Source organism: Calidris pugnax, unplaced genomic scaffold (assembly GCF_001431845.1).
Source record: "Calidris pugnax isolate Ruff unplaced genomic scaffold, ASM143184v1 scaffold103, whole genome shotgun sequence".
Taxonomy (NCBI): Eukaryota; Metazoa; Chordata; class Aves; order Charadriiformes; family Scolopacidae; genus Calidris; species Calidris pugnax.
The window spans coordinates 10,201,503-10,216,486 of NW_015090990.1; positions in this window are offsets into that span (position 1 = coordinate 10,201,503).

The window sequence follows — 14,984 nt, forward strand, 5'->3', positions numbered from 1 at the left end:
GCTCTGGACGGCCCCCCCCCCCCCCCAACCTTCTTATCCTGCTACTCCAGTTTTATTGCTGACCATGATGTTATATGATATGGAACATCCCTTTGGCCAATTCAGGTTTGCTGTCCTGGCTGTTTCTCCTCCCGACTTCCTGACCACCCCCAGCCTACTCACTAAGGGAGCATAGCATGACAAAGAGAAAGCCTTGACACTGTGCAAGTACTGTTCAGCAATGGCCAAAACATTGCTGTGTTACCAGTGCTAGTTTAGTCACAAAATTCAAAACATAATGGCATACAGTCTGCTATGAAAAAAGTGAACTCCCAGACCCAGTACAACAATTTTAAAAAGAATTTAAATCCAAATGGAATAGGCAAAGCTCTTAGGCTTGGGGGGGGGGGGGGGGGTTCCAGGCAACACAATCAGCTTCAAGCTTTAAGTAGTGGTTGTGGTTTAGGCCAAATTGGCCAATGCCAAGACAACGGATGCTCTCCCCCACTTTATGAGTTCAGAAGGAACTAAACTACCTTAATGAAATATTAATAATAAATGAAAAAGGAAATCATAAAATAGATACAATATATACAAAACCATACCAAGCTCCCAGGATGTCTCACCAGCAGGAACTGGGAAAGTCCCAGGCTGGACTCAGCTGGAAACTGAATTCCCGCTCTGGAGTCAGGAACACACTGATCAGGACCAAAGGCAGATGGACACACAGGATCCTCCTTGGAGGCTGGCCATTGAAGAAAGAGAGCTGACCCCTTGATCCCTCAGCTTTTATACTGAGCTTGAGGCAGATGGGGTGGAATACTGCGTGGATCAGTTTTGGGTCACCTGTGCTGTCTGCTCCTCCCCACAGGTGCAACCCCTCTATGCTTTTCTGTTTCCAACCCTCTAATGGGGCAAATAACAAAGTGAGCTGACCTTGGTTGTTATAGCAATAAGTATAAGCAGGAGCTTCTCTGCATACCATTCCTTGGCATTGACTATAAACACAGGTCTTATCACTCTTGAAAACAGTTTTCTGTGCAATATGCCAGTAATTTCAGGGAGTTAGAAGAGGCTTAGCTAAGGAGTAAAATTGCTGCACCTAAAGTTGGTTCTGCTCTACCTCAAACCAGGACAGTAGTAAATCTGCTGAGTCTGATTATCTGCCAGGCATTCATTCTTAGTTTTGACACTGGGAAATTAATCCTTTTAGCTTCTGCCAGTGACCAGGGTGAATCTTGCTGCTCTACCTTATTAGCTAGTTACAATATCAGCTAACTAACAACTTTAACAGTGAATCAGGGTCTAGAATGGGCTTCAAGTAAGTTCATTCAAAGCAAAATAACGGCAGTCAATGCAAAGCCACTGACTATACTAGAAATGGTCTAGAAATGCAATTACAGAAGTGATCTACATCTGCAGCTTAATTTTTGTCATTCAGACCTAGACTGTTCCTTTCCAAGAGGAAAAAGGCTCAGCGACTGAGCCTCTTTCACTTCAGATTGTAAATCCTTGGAGCAACGACTACCCGTCTGCTGAGAGGATGTCGTCTTTTTTTAGTCTCAGATGAAATACAGCTATAGTCCACTCCTGGTATTTAAGTGTACTAACATCTTTTTCCATAGTCTAGCAGAGTATCTACTTACAATAAATCCCAATAATAATGACACCATATTCAAAGGCTTTTTGAAATGCTGCAGCCAGTACTGGCATCTCCAAGAAGCTTCTCCCCTGTTTTTTTCCAGAATTGTCATAAACATTCTCACGTCACCACAGAATCCAGCCCCTGATTCAGGGCTGAAGCAGAATTGTGAGAGAAATCCTAGACTCTACTTGTGTCCTTGAGCCCTGTTGTAGAACTGATTTTTATGTAAGCCTTCTCCATAAAGTTCTCATCACTGCTACACAATTATGAATCTATATAACTGGTAGTTTCAAAAAAGTATTGTTAGCTACCATTATTGAACTTTTCACGGAGATGTCTCCCAGCTGTGTGATGTTATATGATGGCATGCAGCTACCTGTTCGCTTCAGTGTCAAGATCTACCTAAAAGAGAAAATTATGCCCATGTAGCTGGTGAGGATAATAAAACTGAATATAAAACCATAATTTTGAATCAGTCAGCTCAAAATTTTCATTCATCTGGTTCAAAACTGTCCCCTACAGAGTATTTAAAACTCTAAATAAATTCCCTTCAAAATCCTTCATTATCCATGGGATTGATGTTTAACCTGTTTTTTCATAACCACTCTAACAGCAGAGTTTTCCACAGCATTGCAGATAGCATTTAGCACTTTCAGTCCCTCTATATGCAGAACACTGAATAATCAGTAATGAACTTCTTTTAAAATGTTTTGTTCTCACACCCTAAGACTTTTTTGCCTTTGAGTTTTCCCTTGGTAACATTTGTAACACTCATATATGTTAGCAATATATGTAGCCTAGTAGTCCAATTTATTTTTCTAAATAAATATATGGGTCTATACATCCTTAGGAAAATGCTATCTGGTTTAGATAAGCTTAGTGTTGCTGATTTGTATTTACATGAGGTTTTTAATTTAGGCTTCCAAAGTAGATTCAGCATTCTCTCAAAGCAGATCCTTTTGAGCTTTTCTGGCTAGCGAGGGCGTGTAGGTTAGCTCATTTAGATCCTGGGAAATTTTAGAAGTTGAAACAGAACCATTGTTTCCATTGCAAATGGGGATGTGATTGCAGCAAATGAGGATACGTAGATAGCTTTAAGATGACAGCCTCCACTACCCACGCCACTATTGACTATGTTCTGCATCTGCCACCATCTTACCATCTCTTTCACTGCACTGTTCACCAATGAAAGAGCATTAGGTGCTGCAGTACGCTGTGCTGCTCAGACCAGAGCTGCAGTACTGTGCCCCTGTTAGAGGAGGAGCATTCACACACCGTTTGAGTCACACACACACCACCCCAGTCTTTAACAGCTCGGACCTGAGTCCCTTTGCAGTGGGTGACTCCAGTGAGCCAATGGGTGCCCCTTTCAACTCCTCTCACTCTCACACACACACACACTCACTCTTTCTTTTGGCCATGCTTCCTCCTTCAGGCTAAACCCCAGGTTTCCCACAGCAGAATCTCAGGCATCGGATTTTATAAAAATAAATAGTTTAATTGGAAGATAAAGCAGCAGGATCAGCTAACTGGGTGCCTCTGGAGAGGGATGTTGAGCGAAGAAATCCCAGGCAGTTATACCCTTGTGATCTACACAGCTGCCCCTCACACACTCTTCACGCTCTTTTAGTCCAATGGTGATTTTTGGTGTGGGGTCTTCCAACACCTGGATTCTTTTTCTGTGTCCAGGCCGGCCATTGACTGCTCTTACCTTGTTGATTTACAGTCTCTGCTGATGGTTGTGGCCTCTTTATCTTCTGGTTTTACACTTCTTGTGCACCTGCTCTCACTGGCAGAACATGGGGAACTGAAAAGTCCCAGACTTAGGGAGAAACACTACAAAAATATCAGTGTTATCATGTGTTGTCAACATCCTTCTCATACTAAAAGACTGAACACAGCACTGTGCCAGCTTCTAGGAAAATTACTAAGAAAATTAACTCTATTGTGGCCTACATCTAGCCACTTATGCTAAGTAAAGCTAGGCAAACGGCATAAATCACACCATATTACAAACCTAAGTAATTTGTCCTAATTAAAACTTACTTATTTAAGCTAAACAACTAATCTCTCTCAACAGCCTCAGTTTTGGTTAGCCGTTCTGTGCTCATTGCTGTACACCACAGAGGATTCCTGAAGAGCACAACTTTTGCTTCAGGCCACTTGCTCATGCCCCATGGGCACCTCAGTGATTAAAGGGAGCCCCAGATGCTCAGGACACGGTCCCAGCACTCCTCGCTGTGGCTCTCCTCTCCACCTGCAAAGCCACTCCACCTCCGCTGATGGAAATGGAGTTGGTGACGCGCTTTGTATTGCTGCAGCATCCCAAACATCCTTACATGATGTCCTTACATCCCATCATCAGCTGAACGTACCACAGCCAGTGGTATTAGCATAAGCCAAAACCGAGTCATGCCAACGCTGGATTGTGTTTCGTGGGGCCTGGACTCTGTTTCCTCTGCGTCTCGAACAGAATGAGCACACGCTGGCATTACAAAAATGACAAATAAATAGTAATTAACACACGTTTGTGAATTTCCCACATAATTCAGCTTTGGTCAAAAAAAAAAAGTCAATAATATATTTGATAAAGCAATGTAGGAACATCTTTTTACCAATACATACATAACTAAAACTTCCTCATGTGGGCATATCTTTAGTAAAAGTTACGTCAAACCTGCACTTTACTCTTAACTGACACGTCTGATTGCAATGGCTCCAGACTATTTTCTTGCCTTGTTTTGTTGCAAGTGTCAGTTAGGACTGTGACTAGGAAAAGACCTAAAGAAAGAATTTCAGATTACAAGGGACTGGCAGAGCCCTCATAGAACTGGTGAGCTAGAAAGAGTTGAGGTCTAAAGCCATGAGGGAGATATAAAATGGAAGCTGCAAGAAAGGCTTAAAAATGCAAATAAATTGTGTTTAATTCATGACATTTTAATTGTTTCAGAGCATACAAAAAAGGTGGAGCTCCCCGGGGGGGGGACTTCAGTGCTATGTTTTGTCATGATACACTTTAGAAATGTGCTCTGCAACAACAGCACTGAGGAAGGTATCATAGATTTGATTTCATGTTTTGTATGTTATAGTATTTGCTGCTTTTGATATTCTGATCCAGCTGTAACATTTGCAGTGTCAGATGCCTGTATTCTTGCAGTTGACTCTTATTCCCTGATCTTTTTGGTATTTTGTCTTGTAGGGCATTTCAGTGCTCCAGCACTTTCATGAAGTCTTTTGCATCCGAGTCTTCCTGATAAACTATTACCTCAAAAATAAATGCATAATCCATCAGGTCAAAAGATATCTTTTAACAGTGGCATACAATCATCAGAGAAAGCCAACATCGACTTTTCCAATCCATAAATTATTCTTGTGATTAAAACCTTCGCTTTTGATTAATAATAGTAATTATTATTATTACTAATACTGTTATTGCTACTACTTACTATTGCCATTGCTATTGCCATTGCTATCACTGTCACTTTTGCTGTTACTATTATTATTGATGTATTATTGTTATTATTACTACAATCGTGACTATTTTTATTACCATTATTATTTATATTATTGTTCTGTGGCAAAAATGTAAACTTTTAAAAGTTCAAATAAATTTAAAAATGTTAATGTCTTAAGCCTCTTGGCTGGTACCATATAGTGTGAACTTTTCCATACTTGAAAGACTCTCAAGTTTAAAGTGGGAATGGCGATCTCATCTTCATTTCAGTACTGTAAATCTCCTACGGTATGTTTAGGAACATGGTTAAACTTTGGATTATTTTTGTGGCACAATGAATCAGGAAAGTGATTTCTCATAAACCACTGAAATGCATGTGTTTAGTCTGTCATTAAGATCTCGTGAACTAACAGAAGAATCCTAGTGTGAAATTGTCACATGAGAAGCAGAAAGATGGTTTTGCCTCCATTTCAGATAAGTTATGCTTCATCATGGATGAAGTTTTAGAAGCATTTATTATACACATGTAAGTACATTCCCTTCCCTGATGGGCATGACTTCAGGCTTCTGACTCTTTAATGGTTATAATGAGTAATATATGTTTATAGTTAGAAAAATGACTGTATAAACAATAACTCAATGTTCTGTAAAAAACCATACTACATCAATTTTCCCTAGTCTCCAAATGAAAGCATGATTATTTTCACTGAAAGTACTTGAGCTGTACTAATATCTAAGTCAGCTACATTATTTTTGCTTCCTGGAGCAGTTTGCTCTTTAAACAAATTAGGGTTCTGATTCAACAGGATTCCTTCTCTTTAATAAACACATAAGTACATCCTTAAGTTTTATTAACATCTATTTCCTTGAAGCTAAATAAAATAAAGAATGCTTTCCAATAGCCTGTTTTAATATGGTTGTGCCTACTGGGCAAAGTGGGAACTAACCCAACAAAACGAGGGCCAAATTATGAAGTAATTTGAATGAAACTCCTGTTGACCTCAGAAGGATTTTTACTTGGTTAAGAATAATGGAATTTGGAACTAAGTAAATGTGGTTCAAGGGGGGAATGAGCCTGTCCTGTTCTTGCTGCAGCGAGCCTCCCTTCCAGGGCGCTGCGTGTGTGCGCCAGGCGCAGGCAAGTGTGGGGACAGTGTCCCGGTTCTGTTCAACCTGAGCGCATTTTAGTGCTTGCTTATTAGTCAAGCTGGAGGAGACAGGCAATGAGAAGGAAAGTTCTAATTAGTACATATATTTTTGCTTTTGATAACTGCTCAAAACGGTAGATAGAACATTACCGACGTTAAACGCATTTTGTACACACTCCTGCTTGTTACAAGAGCCTACTTTAATGAAGTATTAAATTTACATATAAAATTGTTTTCAGCAAAGTACTGAGAACTGAATCTGCTAATAAGCTTTGTTCTGGTTGGAAACCAAACGGAACCACGGAGTCCCAGAATGCCAGAAAGAGGACAATAAATATTTCTGGCACAGTTTCAAAGGTGCATAATGCCAGACATAGACATGTAAAAATAATGGCAAGCTCTACAAAGATTATAAAAGAAATAAAATCACAGTTCGTAATTCATATAATCATGTTAAATAGCAGGCTTATAAACCAATTCATATAATAAAATCCACATGTAAAAGTATTTGTGATTTCATTCAGTTAAAGATGACAAATATTAGAGCTCCCCTTGAAAGCAAATATATATCTTGCAAGTTGAAGGACAATGAACAGTTGCTTTGTGTTCATGTTTAATGGTATAACCTCTGCTAGTCTTTTCGCACATGTGATTTTCAAATAACTTTTCAAAGAACATGAAATCTGAAAGTGTTCAGAATTTCAGAACATATTTCAGCTACTGAGTATTCTTCACTACAACTATTACTGCTTCAAGTTTAGATAATTTAAGATCTGAATTTACAGTCCCTTCACATGCAAAACTCCCAGGCAACATGATTTTCTTGTAGTATGTCATACTAATAAATGTCTGAAACAGAGCTTGAGTGAATTATATTAGAAGGATGTAAAAAAATATTCCCTTTCTTAAAATGAAGCTATTTCATTAAATAAATATAGGAGGTGGACAAAAAGCAGAACTTCTACTGTAATCACTGCAATGACTTCAAATGATAGGATTCAAAGTAATTCCAAGCCTGCTTTGGCTACACAGAAGTGCTTAGATAAAATTAATGTCTCTTGAATTTTAAAAACACATTTGGGAACTGGCATTTTGGAGAAATGAGTTGGGTTTCTATTGCATGTTTTTGGGGTGCTGTCCACATTCCAGTCACAAACTGACCCATTATCAACCAATGGACCTGTAATCACCCAGTGAAAAGTAAAGCCAATGATAAAGCTGTAATGAATCAAAGGTAAAGTGCAGATGTGATGTTGGGGAAGAGAAAATACTGAAATAAAACTTCAGTTCTTCAGGCAAAATAAAATAGAGTAAAATGCATTAGAAAAGGCTTATTTTCCAGCACAAGGACCACATCAAATTGAGTCCTGTTGAGAATAAAGGAGGTTACCAGGAAATAGAAATAACATGTAGTGAAGTCTAGGAGTTTTGCTTCAGGGCAAAATATATATTTTTGTTAGGTCTGGGTTATTTTATTAACTAATATACATTTATCAATACTAGATCAGTTCTTTCATGCCAGAAATGCAGAAAAAACCTACTACAATACATTTTATGCTTGCGGGTGACCTTAATTCTTTATGAAGGATAGTTATTTTACACATTCATTTAATTATCTTCACTTTAAGACAGATAGATGCTAATCCTAAACATCTTAACCTAATGTACAATGAAAACTTATTTATTCTCATTTTTCTAGCTGCATGTCTTAGCCATTTGTTCTTCAAAACTTCACAACCTCTCTTCATTTTCACCAGAGTGACTGAGAAGATCAGTGAAAATAACAATATTTGGCACATTGCTAATAAAACAATATTGTCTTATGGGTAGCCCACCTGCCGTTTGTTTCTTTCCCTATATTTAAGATATAAACAGTTTGGTGCTGTCTCTGTTTTATACTTGAATGACCCCTGGCTAGCAAATTGGGTCCTGGGATTCCTGGAAGCTTCCACAGTGTAACCATCCATCTTCTATTCTGTAATGTACTAAATTATGCCTCTCTGATATATGCATTGACAAATCATAAGATTTCCTATTTGGCTTGTTTGCTTACTCTTTGATTTACAAAGAAAACTTTCAGAAAGGTTTTGTGGGTTCAGGTGAGATGCTGCAAGGGATCTGATTTTCAAAAAGAACTAATTGACTAACCTTTGAAATCAAGTATTTTTAAAATGTCTTGAGCTTGGCTCAAGTCTTTTTAAAATGTCAGAAGCAGAGGAATCCATCCATACTCATTAGCTACTTTTTTAATCTCGACCTATGCATCTTCCTATTGTTTCTATTTTTTAGGAAAATAACTTCTGATGTATGCAAATTATTTTCCCTTTTTGTTGTAATATAACTGAAAATTAACAGTAAAAATAAATCATTACATTATTGCAGAGAGAAGTGCAGGCACCACACATATTTCTAACAATCTATAAATGCATTCCTACAAACTTGTTTATTGGATAAGTCTGGCCATAAACTGGCCAGGACACAGAACTTTATATGAAAAGAGCAGAACATTGAACAAAAACATTATAAGTCCACAGTATTATATTTAAAGTAAAGTAACCACAAACTCCTAAACATGTATCCCAAAACTCACAATCTTTATAATGAAAGGAAAAGACCACATCATATAACTGTCTTAGCCAGGCAATTCGGCATTTAACTTGTTTATTTTTCAGTTAAACAAAATCCAAATATCTCTGGGGAAGACAATGCTAATAACAAACATAACCACATAAGCTTTGTATATGAAATTCAATTTTAGCTTTAGTAGGGCCTGTCAAATTGGAAATTGTAGTAAAAAGCCAATAAACCTTAATCAAATTCTATCACACAGAGAGATTGGGCATTTTCTTTTTACCCAGTTTGCTCCAGAATTTCTGGTCTGATCCTGAGTCCTGAAATACTTGCATACTCCTTTGATATTATTCTTAGCTTTGCAAGTAATTTACTGTGCTTTTTAATAAGGAAATTCCATCTTAATAAAACAAATCCTGCTTAATGAGCACATTGAAGAAAAATGAAGAATATTTGCCTTTTATTTTTCTGGGGATGTTAAGAATTTTCTTGAATATATGATTCCCAACTGGTAGAATTTCTGCTGATTTCCCTAAGAGCAGGAACAGCCTGGTCGTAGAATAGCCACCTGCAATCTGCTTGTTTTGAAGCTCTCCTGAAGACACTTTTTTAGTATTGCTGTCAAAAGTATGTGCATTGATATCTATTTGCTAAATTAATTTGTACATATCTAAAATACTTCTTCACTTCTTCACGCTGCACATAATTATTAATTTCATTACACTGGCATCATCTTTTGTTCTTTAACACGTGCTTTCCTTAATTTAGCATTTACATCTTCTCTATTATTTGAGCATTGCATGAAATTAGACCCTAATCCTTCAGAGTTGAAATGGGATATTTTAGCTGCATGCTTCCCAACAGCTTTATTAGGGTTCTACACGGTTGTAGTGGTCCACACAGAATGCAGGTCCAAGACCTGACTCCCTCTGATACGTGTGTGCAAAGAATCTCCTTTGTTACTTGGCAATTTAATTGATTCTTTCTACTCTTGCCCTTCACAATTTTTGCAGACTAACAGTGTCACAAGACAGCATGTGTTTTTTTTCCTTTATCGTTGCTGCTGTATTATCTGAGCTGTGTGTTGGTCCAGGAGATTGTTCTGCTCATCTAATTTTACAAACACCCACACCTTCACGTGTCAGCTTGTGTTGGGTGCCATAGTGAAGAAATCCCACAGATTCTACTTCTAAGGATGAGCAGACTACAGAAAGCATTGAGGGGAAGCAGTAAGAACTGAAAATGTTAAGCATGTAAAAAATGTTAGACTCATCTGCTCTAAAGTCTTCCTTGGACATTCAAGTGTTTCCTCACCATCTCATTGCTTTACTAAAAGGCTTTTCAGCCAGTAACTTAAATCACATTACATACATTTTCACGTTTTCAGCTAAATTCTGTCTTCAGATGAACATAACCAACTCTTTGGCTTCAGCAGAATTTTGCATGAAGCCACCTACATGCTCTGTGCTAGAGGACAAAGCTTCTGTCTTGACTGAAACAATGGAAAAACCCTTCATAAGCTTCCAAAAAGGTCATGAAGGCAAGAGCTTAGCAGCATCCTCATTCTTTACCCCAGATCTCAAACAAGAGAAAGGACACTTCACTGGTGCTCACAATTGTGACAGCAGTCATGGCACACGTATGAAATATTTTCATTTGCAAAAGGGGCTGTGTCTCAACAGTTTTCAGATCCATGAACCAACAGTTCCTTCAGCTTACTTTGCATCTCCCAGAAAGTCATTTCACCTGTCCATGAAAGCAGACAGCAGAGTGGGAGGAACAGAGGTGGCAACCCCTCCATCCACAGCCTCAAAACCACACAGGTGCCATTGGACCCATAACACTAATCACCCACTTTGGGCCTGAGCTGGACTTGTTCTGTTATGATCAAACACTGAGAGGGAGACGTTCATCCCCTGTACACAGTCAAAACCACACAACTCCACTTAAGAAGCAGACGTGTTACAAGGAGTTGATATCTGGTTCATTATATTTTTAAAATCTTTGTCTTTGAAATGAGAAGTCAATGTTCCAGCCAGCTGCATGCAATTAGGAGCAGCAGCTCAGCATAATAGGGTGAGGAACTTTTAATGGGTGTTTATAGGCTGAAAGCATCGACCTCTCTTCTAAATGAAAGACGCAGTAGAAGAAATAGTAAGCGCTAAAAGATAATTCAGAGTACCCTTAGAAGAGGAAGATTTGTTATCCTTGAAGCTTCAAAATGCCAGGCATTCAGAAGACCTCTGCCTTCCAGTATCACCAATAAGGGGAGTGGGAAACTACTTTTAAAAATCTTACTCCAAGAAAAAAAAAGTTGTATTAGCATTTTTGAGCTGCTTGGAAGGTTAAAAACATTCCAGCAAAAGAGTCTAGATTGAGGTATGTGAGGCAAAAACAAATATTTCTCCATAAAATGGCTACACTAGCATAAAGAGAAATACTTAGTAGGCTTAAGGTGGGAATTTAGGGAATAGTATTTTTGGTTTTTTTAACAGGAAATACTGTTTAGGCGTTTTATATAGGGGGTTCTGCATTTGTGAAGGGATAATTTGCTCTAAAATATGTGGGCAACCAGCCTAAATTCTCTAATTGAGTAGTTTGCTTATAACCCCAGGCCATTAGGTGAATGTAAACTATTACAGGCTTAGTAAGAAAATAGTCCCATTAGGATTTTTGTATTTGTATGTGGTTGTGGGTTAGTGTGACTGTTTCCAAAAATGATGGATTAATGAAAAGGTCTTTTTTTTTCTGAGTTTGCAAATACCCACTTTGAAATACCTAAAATCAAATTAAGCTGAAGAGTTCTTTTTTCTATCAAAAAATACCAGATCAAGGCTTAACTATTAGTTCCAGTGTGAGTTATCTAGGATAAATCACAGGTATGTTTGCAGTCTTTACAAAATAAATAGTCCTCCAGAAATACCTAATTCAGTTTTTGCTCCATATTTCATGAACTCCTTAATTTTAAGTGCCAACTATTAGTGCAATAAAAAATCTCCTGTGTCCTCTGAGAAAACCATGGCCTTTCTGGAAGTGTAAGTATTTAGCCTTCACGCTTCATACACGTACTTCAGTTGCTAATGTTAAGATGTCACACAGGCTGCTTGTAGACTCGGATTTCTATAAGGAAGGAGACAACTTTATGTGCAGCTTCTTTTATACTGCTAGTATTAAATCTTGCACTTTTCACTACATAATACATCTCTCAGTTGAATAGTCCATTGCTTCCCCTGTTTCCAGGAAAACTTTAGCCTATCACATTTTATTTTTCATGGCCACTGTATGTACATAATATGGTAAGATATTATTAAGAAGAGGAAACATAGCTTTAATTAAAATAATGGGAATAAATGACCTACGTATAAACACATTATAAGTCAGCCCTAAACTTACTAACAATTTCCAGCATCCAGCCTCCTTCCTACAAAACCTGAGAAACAAGAGTTATGAGAAACTGAAATCTGTGAAATTAAAAATGTCCTGTAATAGCTTTGGTGCAGAAGAAGGTAAAGAAAAAGTACTTGTGCCAATGGTGCCTAAAGTCCAAGGGAGAAATGTGACCACAGACCACTTCACAGATGAAGTGAAGGAGGGGTACAAGTGTAGCTCAGCATCCCTTGGACCCTGAAAAATACTCACCTAGCAAAAGAAATGCCAGATATGAAGACTACTGGAGTTTTCATGTAAATTGTCAAATTTATCAATATAATAGGGACTGGAAGGATTAAAGGAGAAAAGCAGAGATCAGAACATTTTGCATCCAGTCCAAGTAAAACTGAAGCAAAACATTGGAAAAGGAAGCTGCACACTGAAAAAAAAAAAAAAGAGTGGTATGGCAACATACAAATAATCTGTTTGCTCAGGGGGATTAGAGGGAATAACGCCAAGAGCAGCTTCATACAGAATTAAGAAACTATGTAAAGGGGATTTATTAAAAATAGAATGATCACATGGTTTGTTCTGCTACTCTTATAATGTGAGAAGATTGTTAGCTGATGTTTTCCCATTATATCAGCAATATAAGGGATTTTATTTATTAAGAGTGATAAATGGGAGATCCCTACTTTGAGGGTTTAACAAAGTTAAAAGCACTGCAAATCCGATAAAATAAAACAAAAATAAGAAAAATGTGAGCACAAAATAAGCATAGAAATGCAGTCAGGGCGAGCACTATGTGCAATAGTAGGTTGCTCTGGCTATACCTAGAAAATCTGATGCAGATGGAAAGGAAAACCAGAAGAAAAAAAAAAAAGCAGCAATATAATCTGAATAGGCTATCAGGACAACCATTTAAGAAAAAGCATGAGGATATCAGATTACTTTTAAATCTTAATCTTCTTGGCATCACAAACAAACCTACTTCAATCCTTCCTTTGGTCATGGTTTCAGCTGAACCAGCCAATGGTACAGATGCTCTGTTGGAAATCATGAAAATAGATACAATATATACAAAACCATACCAAGCTCCCAGGATGACTCACCAGCAGGAACTGGGAAAGTCCCAGGCTGGACTCAGTGACAAATGGGAACTGAATTCCCGCTCTGGAGTCAGGAACACACTGATCAGGACCAAAGGCAGATGGACACACAGGATCCTCCTTGGAGGCTGGCCATTGAAGAAAGAGAGCTGACCCCTTGATCCCTCAGCTTTTATACTGAGCTTGAGGCAGATGGGGTGGAATACTGCGTGGATCAGTTTTGGGTCACCTGTGCTGTCTGCTCCTCCCCACAGGTGCAACCCCTCTATGCTTTTCTGTTTCCAACCCTCTAATGGGGCAAATAACAAAGTGAGCTGACCTTGGTTGTTATAGCAATAAGTATAAGCAGGAGCTTCTCTGCATACCATTCCTTGGCATTGACTATAAACACGGGTCTTATCACTCTGAGAACGAAGAGTTTTCTGTGCAATATGCCAGTAACTTCAGGGAGTTAGAAGAGGCTTAGCTAAGGAGTAAAATTACTGCACAGAAAGTTGGTTCTGTTTTACCTCACACCAGGAAACCTCCTTACACACAAAGTCCTCTGTAGGACACAGTCCTCTCGTGTCCTCATCCTGTCCATAATGTCTACGCAGATACCGTGAACTTGGGAATTCGAGAGAAACATTGCCTCTGGTCTCAGTCCCATGGCCTGGATCCACATGATTTACAATCACAGCTGCAGACAATTGCAGGGAAAGGGGAAAGTATATTCGAAACCCCTCTTTAAAATGTGTAGATGCAGTGCATCTGCTGTGGGGCAATGGAGTATGTTCGCTGCAGATAGGATCTTCAAAGAATTTATCTACTAAGCCCTTACCATTCAATTGCCATTCAGGTTCTGTGAAATAAGAGGCTTATTTATTGATCAGATTGGAAAAAAAAGCACATCCCTAACTTAACAACTCCTCTGCTAGTCTTAAATTGTTCATCCAACAAGAAGCTTTAAGATCAGGTTTTTATTTTTTACTCTAGGGAAAACATATTTTTCGTTAATGTGCTTAACTTCTGGTGCTGAAATTTTCAAACATTGGTCAAAGGCAGATACACAAGCATTTGGTGTGAACAGTATAAGTCTGAATATCAGGGACAATGGACAATGAGGTCTTCTAGGAGGTGTTGGAAACCTTAGCTGTACAGAGTACTATTTGCAGTACCTAAAATGAAGACTAAAACTCATATGCAGACAGCTTGATGGCTGTAACTGTGCAAATTCAGGTGTTTTCCTGGAGTCATGAATTAATTTTCAGTTGTTCATTTGTGTTTCCTCTTCTGCCATCAGGTTCCCAGCAAGCTTAGCCTTCAGCAGCATTTTAGGTTCCAGCTTTTGCCATAGACCAATAGAGCTGGTGCTGTGGGTTGTCTCTCCAGAGGAAATTAGAAACCAACCCTGAATATGGGATAAAAACTGAACATAAAAACAAATGAAAGTTTTACTAACTTCATCAAACACTCCTGAATTTCCTGCTGTATAAAGAGGCTGTGCTGGTAAAGGTTCTTTGCAAGAAGGCTACTGCTCTGAGGAGTCCAAGATCCTCCTCAAGAGCACTCACAGTCTTCTCAGAAGTAAAAACAGACTATGAACACTCAGCATTTTGCCTGTGATGGTACTACTGAATTCCCCAGGCTCTGGCTCTTCCCACGCATCCAACCAACCAAGAAAAACAAGCTCTACAATGATACAGAAGTGTCCCCATTTCCACACATGT